Source organism: Apium graveolens, chromosome 3 (assembly GCF_009905375.1).
Source record: "Apium graveolens cultivar Ventura chromosome 3, ASM990537v1, whole genome shotgun sequence".
In the NCBI taxonomy this organism is placed as follows: Eukaryota; Viridiplantae; Streptophyta; class Magnoliopsida; order Apiales; family Apiaceae; genus Apium; species Apium graveolens.
In genome coordinates this window covers 54,461,516-54,470,268 of record NC_133649.1, presented here as the reverse complement: position 1 = coordinate 54,470,268, position 8,753 = coordinate 54,461,516, and positions in this window count along the sequence as shown.

Sequence of the window (8,753 nt, the reverse complement as noted above, 5' to 3'; positions counted from 1 at the left end):
CAATACTTTAAATCTTGACGAGAATAAAACTCGTAAAACAGTGTTTACGGAAATATCGTAAACCACAAAACATGAAACAATGATTATGGATTGAATCACAACTTTATTCAAACCGAACTCTTGAAATTAATACTTATTTTGTTGTCATATCAAATTAGATATTAATACGAACTTGATGCTCACACCTAACCGCGCTAAATAGGAAGTCAACATCATCATCTCATTAATACCACCTTTGATATTTAACAACAACTTAAATATCAATATCATCAGCAACCGAATTAAAACTGTATTCCACATTTATTCGAAACCAAAACATTTGAGAAATCATTTATGCTATGATTATCAAAGCAATATAAAATTTAGATTGGAACCAATTATGCACTATGCTGTCCCTGATGATCAGTCACGAAACAGCAACGTATCCCGCACTACCGTAAATATAGGTACTACCGTATCCCGCGCCATACGGTACCTATAGGCCCAGAAAAAGGCATAACTAGCCTTGTAAGATATTACACTTCTGTATTGCACCTCCGTATAATAGCTCACGCTGGACCGGTGCCGCCTCGCCTCTTACCAATCAGTAACCATCCAATCTCAAACCTTTTATTAAAAGGGGTCATAATACTCGACACCCGAAATAATTTTTCCCCTAATTCTTGGGTACAATATTCACAACCAAATCATTTTCTCAAAATCCAAAATATTTGTAAATCCGATAATGGATATGTAAAATCACTTGACTATTCTGAACATAGAATAGCAAGCAGAAGAATACTTGCATAAACAGAATTATTTAATTCCGATATGTAAAATATTATCTATTTTGAAACTAATAGGGAAAGCAATACTTGCATAAGAAGATTTAAAATAATATCACTTGAACAATAAGTGATGACAGGATATTGCCTTTGGGTTTTATTAGTTAGTCACACTCGCAAAGACGCATCTATTCTGATATTCTCCCTTAAAATATCACCGTCTTTCTTTTCAACACTTCACCGATATGCTGCTCCTGCGATTGCTAGAAGTCGATATCCATGTCATTCCATCTCATTCTTTATCCAATGTCTTGTCCTGATCACTCAAATGATCCACACTATAATTAAAAGATATAACTTTAATCGTCTAAACGATAATTACTCGACGAACTACGCGTCAAAGCCTATCGTCTACCCAACGATAGCCCACATATAATTACACAACAAAACAAGACTTTGACCCATATATGCACATAAACACATAATCCACGTATCACATAATTCATATCACATAGACTCGGTTCATCAAAACATTCGATTCGGTATGTTTAAAACGGAATCGATCAAAATATGATTTTTTATCAATAATCGACTCAGAATAACTTGTAAAATAATCGATCTTTCGAAACTAAAAGGATTTGGGCCTCAAAGTATTTTTAATGAAAGCGAAATATTTTTCTGAGTCTAGAGGCGTTCATTTCGTATTAACGGACGAACGTTTTTTTATAATGAATTTTTGAACATCTTTCGGAATTAAATGGGTCTCCGAATCATTTTACTAATATAGGGCTCGAACACCCGAAAATAATTTTATAGAATTATCAGCTGGAAAAAATTTAAAATAATATTTAAAGCTCGAAACTATTTTTCGAATTTTTAAATCAAAAATAATAATTAAATCTAATTAAGTAATCAATTACAATTAATTAATAACTAATTAATTAATTAATCAATTTATTTAAATTAATTGACTATTAATAATTATTTATCGACTAAAATTAATTATATAAATAATTTGGATTTATTTTTCAATTAAAATAAATTTTCAGAATAAACATATAATTTTAGAATTAAAAATGAATTTTTTAGAAATTAAAACAAAATTCTGAATATTTTTAAAACAGAAAACCCAAAAACGAATTCTAGAAATTGAATTGGGTTAAATTGGATTAAAAACCGGGTCAGGGACGGGTCATAAAGACCTGGTCGGATCTTTCAAGAACACCACGGAAACTGGTAACCCAGAATCCGGCGGTATCTCCGACAACCGGAGCAAGTTTCCAGCCAGGTCTCATCGAGACGAAAACACGTCCATTTTCAGCGATTCTCAGTCCAGACCTCATGACCAACCATCCAGAATCACAGTTAACCTATCAACAGAAATCAAGGACGATTAAATCGTCGTTTCCGGCTAAATATTCGCCATGAACTCCGCGAAAACTCCAAAATCCGGCCAACATCAATATCGTTCGTTTTCTTCACTAAAATTTGTGAAATAGCTACCGAATCAAAACTCAGAATTATATAATCTAATACGATGATTTAAATTACCATCCTGAAGTCTATATTCCAAATCGAATTATTTAAACCAACAAAACGAAAATTCGACTTCAACATTCAAACAATCAAAAGCAAAGTTGTATACAAAAAATCGATTCATTTAATCATGGCAAAGCAGATTATAACATCAGAAATCATCAAAAATCTCACAACTCAGAATCCCAATTCGCCTTTGTTAGGAATATATGTGCATTAGTTTGATGATATGTTTAACAAATACTTAAGTAGAAATTTAGTGTCAGTAGCCTCAACGGATAAGACCACTTTGGCTATCCGTTGATGGTGTAGCTTTACTTAGAAATAAGTCTAGTATTGTAGCATATTTCAGTCTCTGTATTTAAAATGTAATTCTTAGAAGTTGAGAGAAACTATAAGTCATGTTGACTACTAGATGATATGCAGATAGGAAGGCCAATTGTAAATATTCATGCCTTGTAATTTTGTATAAATGAAGTGGTATCAACGGATGACTTAAAGACCTTCAACGGATGAGAAGCTAAGCTTCAACGGATGTCTCTAAAGCTTCAACGGATAACATCCTTCAACGGATGAGAGCATCAACGGATAAATGCATCAACGGATGAAAGCTTCACGGATACATCCTTCAACGGATGAAGTCATTAACGGATGAAAGCTTCAAACGGATGTTCTGCTAATTAGCCGTTGATAAGTGGTAGTTGTACCTACAGACAGAGGCACATGGGTTGACAGAGAAAACTGAGATGTGGTAGCCGAATTCAGGATCAACAGAAAAAGCAGCCGTTCTTCTTTAGTACAAAGATGCAATAGTCAACAAAGTACTTGAGTGAACAGGAAAAGAAGCAAGTGAAGAACTTAGTTTACTATTGTAATTTTATATTGTTTTTCACTTGTACACTTGGTAATATATAAACCAAGAAGAAGCTAGTAATTAGAGAGAGATTTTCCAGAGCTGTTAAGAAATATCTTGAGAGAAAATTCATCTAGTTTGTACTAGGATGCAGCTGTGATCAACATTGTTGAACACAGATTTTCTAATATACCATCTCTGGTGGAACAACAAATCCACCAGAAAAGTTTTTAAAGTTTGTTGTGTTCTTTCATTTTGTGTTTGAATATATATCTGTCTGCATTAGCTCAAAGCAATTCATACACTTGTTCATCTAGAACACACTGCTTTAATAAACTTCTCAAACCTGAAAAGTTTTGAGATTTACATTCAACCCCCCTTCTGTAAATCTCATTGTTAGTCCTCTAGAATAACAATTGGTATCAGAGCAGCTCTTGACACACAAAAGAGTTTAAAGATCTTGGAATCTAACAAAGATGAGTAAGAAGGATATTGGAGTAAAGATCCCAGTTCTTGACAAAGACAGTTATCACCACTGGAAGGTGAAAATGCACCTTCATCTACTCTCCCAAGATGAAGGTTATGTAAACTGCATTGAGAATGGTCCTCACATTCCCCACAAAGTAGCCACAGTTGCTACGGCCACAATTGCTGTTGGTCAATCCATTCCAAAACCTAGAGCAGAATGGACAATGGAAGACACAGAAGAAGTCCACAAGGATAAGAAGGCTATGAACATTTTGTTTAATGGTCTTGACAAGGATATGTTTGATAATGTGATAAATTGTTCAACTGCCAAAGAGGTTTGGGACACAGTTCAGTTGCCTGTTGTGAAGGTACAGAACAAGTAAAAGAGAACAAAATGCAGCTTCTCATTCACAGTATGAGTACTTTCATTTTGAAGAGAATGAATCTTTAAATGACACATTTAATAGATTCCAAAAGCTGTTGAATGGAACTGAAGCTGTATGGTAGAGTGTACCAGGTGAAGGATTCAAATCTTAAATTTTTGAGATCCTACCAAAGGAATGGAAACCCATGACTGTTTCCTTAAGAAACTCTCAGGATTATAAGGACTTTACTCTTGAAAGATTATATGGAATCTTGAAGACTTATGAACTAGAGTTGGAACAGGATGAGGTATTGGAGAGGGGGAGAAAGAAAGGAGGTTCAGTTGCATTGGTAGCTGAAAATGAGAAAGAATGCAGAAAAGAAACTGTGAGATCTACATCAAGCTCCAAAGATGGTGTAAGAAATCCAGAATCAGACAAGGGTAAAGAGCAAGGTTGCTGAAAATGAAGACAACTCCAGTCAAGATGACTCTGATGGTATTGATGAGCATCTTGCATTTCTGTCCAGGAGATTTGCAAAGATGAAGTTCAGGAAAAACACTAGAGCCACTAAACCCTATAAGAACATGGTGGACAAATCCAAGTTCAAGTGTTTTAATTGTGGTATAAGTGGACACTTTGCAAGTGAGTGCAGAAAGCCAACCTCTGAAAAGAAGAAATTTGAACAAGTAGATTACAAAAAGAAATATTTTGATCTAGCTCAAACAGAAGGAAAGGGCTTTCATTACTCAAGAAAAGGACTGGGCAGCTGATGGAGATGAAGAGGATGAAGATGTGGATTATGTCAACCTTGCTCTCATGGCTGATTCTGAAGAAAACGAAGTTAGTTCATCAAGCAATCAGGTAATCACTACTGATTAACACAGCTTACTAAAGAAGAGTGCAATGATGCTTTCAATGACATGTCTACTGAATTGTATCATTTGCGTGTGTCTCTTAAATCTCTTGCTAAAGAAAATAGTAGGATCAAAGAGAACAATCTGTTTTAAGTAATAGAAATACTGTGTTAGAAATAAGTTGATTGACCTAGAGAAAACCAAATTGCATTGTATATCTGTTGAAAATGAACTAGCTGAATCTGTTAAGAAAGTAGAAATACTTTCCAATCAATTAGAGAAAGAGCAAGAGGTGATTAAAGCCTGGAAACATCTAGGGATGTAAGTGCTCAAATTGCCAAGTCCAAGGAATTGAATCATTCTGTGAAACTGCCTGGGATAAAAATAAAAAGAAACTGGAATTAATTGATGGACTGTCAACGGATGTGGAATCAACGGATGATGAAAGTTATCCGTTGAAGGAAGAAAAGGAACATCCGTTGAAGGTTCCTCAATTAAAACAGGCAGATGTTTCTAAAAGAGAAAATCTAAAGAAACTCAACAAAAAGTTTGGTTCAACTTCAAAGAACTTTGTCAAAGAAGAAGCAAGCACATCCAAAGATGTCAGAAGGTGAATGTAGGGCACATGACCTTAGAACAGTTAAACAATAGGCTCAAGATGGTTGAGGATAAAAAGGAATCCAAAAGGAAATCCAACAGAAATGGGAAGGTAGGAAGTTAACAAACATAACAATTACACACCTGATAAGTATGCTCCTAGAAAAAGCTGTGTGCATTGTAGTAGTGTTAATCATCTATCTGCTAATTGTAAATCTATTAAGAAATCTCCCATAACTGTACCCTCTTCCATGCCTAACATGTCTGTATCACCTCTACATGCTATGCCTGTTATGTCTCAACAAAATCCTTATGCACATTTTGCAAACATGCCATATTTTAACAATCCTTATCTTGCTGCATTCAGTATGCCTCAAATGCCATACAATATGCCAATGTGGAATAACATGTATGCACAATCCATGCCTAATAATTCTATAAATGTGCTGGATAATGTTGTGACTAACCCTACACCTCAACCAACCACATCTAAGACCAAGGTTGACTCAAACTCACCTAAGTCTAAAGATGCAGGAGGAATGAAGTCTAGGAGAAAGGCTAACAAGAATGGACCCAAGGAAACTTGGGTACCAAAATCAAATTGATTGATTTTGTGGTGTGCAGGAAAATAGAAGAAATCTATGGTACTTGGACAGTGGCTGTTCAAGACACATGACTGGAGATTTCTCCCTGCTCACAGAGTTTAAAGAGAGAGCTGGCCCCAGCATAACCTTTGGAGATGACAGCAAAGGGTTTACTATGGGATATGGCTTGATTTCAACAAGGAATGTCATCATTGAAGAAGTTGCATTAGTTGATGGTCTCAAGCACAACTTACTGAGCATCAGTCAACTATGTGATAGAGGGAATACAGTTTCCTTCAATTCTGAAGCCTGTGTTGTCACTAGTAAGAAAGACAACAAAGTGGTTCTAACTGGAGTTAGAAAAGGAAATGTGTACTTAGCTGACTTCAACTCTACAGATGCAGAATCTATTACTTGTCTCTTCAGCAAAGCAAGTTCAGTTGAGAGTTGGCTATGGCACAAGAAGCTATCCCATTTGAATTTCAAGACAATGAATGATCTAGTCAAAAAGGACTTAGTAAGAGGAATTCCTCTTGTTGAATTCTCAAGGGATGGTCTGTGTGATGCTTGTCAGAAAGGCAAACAAAGGAAAGCATCATTCAGAAGAAGCTTGAAACAACAATTGATGAACCATTACAGCTGCTACATATGGATTTGTTTGGACCAGTCAATGTATTGTCAATAGCAAGAAAAAGATATTGCTTAGTGATTGTAGATGATTTCTCAAAGTTCTCATGGGTCTATTTTCTTGGATCAAAGGATGAAGCAAGTGAAATCATTATCAATCACATCAGGCAAGTCAACAATCATCCTGACTTGAAGGTTAGAAATATCAGGAGTGACAATGGAACTGAGTTCAAGAATTTGACATTAAGGCTGTTCTGTGAAGAAAATGGAATCATGCATGAGTTCTCAGCTCCAAGAACACCTCAGCAAAATGGGGTTGTTGAAAGAAAGAACAGATCTTTAATTGAAGCTGCCAGAACAATGCTTGAAGAATCAAAGTTACCAACATATTTCTGGGCTGAAGCTGTTAATTGTGCCTGCTTCACTCAGAATATTTCTTTGATCAATCAAGCTAAAGGCATGACTCCTTATCAGTTGTTCAAGAGAAGAAAACCAACTCTAAACTTTCTTCATGTCTTTGGATGTAAATGCTTTATACTGAGGAATCAATCTGACCATAAAGGGAAGTTTGATGCAAAGGCTGATGAAGGATATTTGTTGGTTACTTCAGCTGGAAAATCTTATAGGGTCTACAATCTAAGAACCAACATTGTTATGGAATCTGTGCATGTTGTGTTTGATGATAAAAAGATTGATGGACTAACAGATGAGGGACATAATGAGAGACTCAAATTTGACAATATTGAGATATATTGTGATGATAGTGAAGAGGAGACTGATGGAGATGACACTTCAAAAGGGATTCAAAACATGCCCCTGGATAATGCACAAAATACTGCATCCGTTGATAGAGGCAATGCAGTATCCGTTGAAAGACATAGTGCATCATCCGTTGAAGTACAAAATGAAGCATCCGTTGATCATAGTTCATCAACGGATAATCGATTTACATCATCAGTTGATAGAACTCCAAGTTCCCTGCAAAGGACCAACAACTCAGGGGGAGTTTCAACTAGTCAACACTCTGTCTCACATCATGACAATACTGAGGCCACCTCATCTAGAGCACATCTTCCACCACAAAGGAAATGGACCAAGAATCATCCCTTTGAACTGATCATTGGTGATGCATCATCTAAAGTGCAAACAAGAAGAGCTACTCAAGATGAATGTCTGTACAGTAGTTTTCTATCTCAGGAGGAACCTAAGAAAGTGGAAGAAGCTCTATTGGATCCAGATTGGATATTAGCTATGCAGGAAGAGCTAAACCAATTTGAGAGAAACCAAGTTTGGAAGCTGGTACCCAAACCAAAGAACAAGAGTCCTATTGACACAAAGTGGGTATTCAGAAACAAGATGGATGAAAATGGCATTATCATAAGGAATAAAGCCAGACTGGTTGCTAAAGGCTATTCTCAGCAAGAGGGAATAGATTTTGATGAAACATATGCTCCTGTTGCAAGACTTGAAGCCATCAGAATATTTCTAGCCCATGCAGCCCATGCCAATTTCAAAGTCTATCAAATGGATGTCAAGAGTGCATTTCTAAATGGGAAATTAGAGGAAGAAGTCTATGTAAGTCAACCTCCAGGATTTGAAGATCCAAATTTTCCAGACTATGTGTATTATCTGTTGAAAGCACTCTATGGACTGAAGCAAGCACCTAGAGCCTGGTATGAAACCTTATCAAAATTTCTTTTGGAGAATCACTTCACTAGAGGTACTGTTGATAAAACTCTCTTCTTTAGGGATGTTAATGGCTCTAGTATACTTGTTCAAATTTATGTAGATGACATAATATTTGGCTCTATAGATGATAAACTTTGCAAAAAGTTTGCTAAGCTAATGCAAAGTAATATGAAATGAGCCTAATGGGAGAACTAACCTATTTTCTTGGTTTACAAGTTAAACAAGTTAGTGATGGAATTTTCATTAGTCAAACTAAATATATTTATGATCTTTTAAAGAAGTTTGACTTAATGGAATGCTCATCTGCAAAAACTCCCATGGCCACTGCCACCAAACTTGAATTAAATAAGACTGAAAGGTCTGTGGACATTACAAGTTATAGAGGCATGGTTGGTTCACTTTTATATTTAACTGCT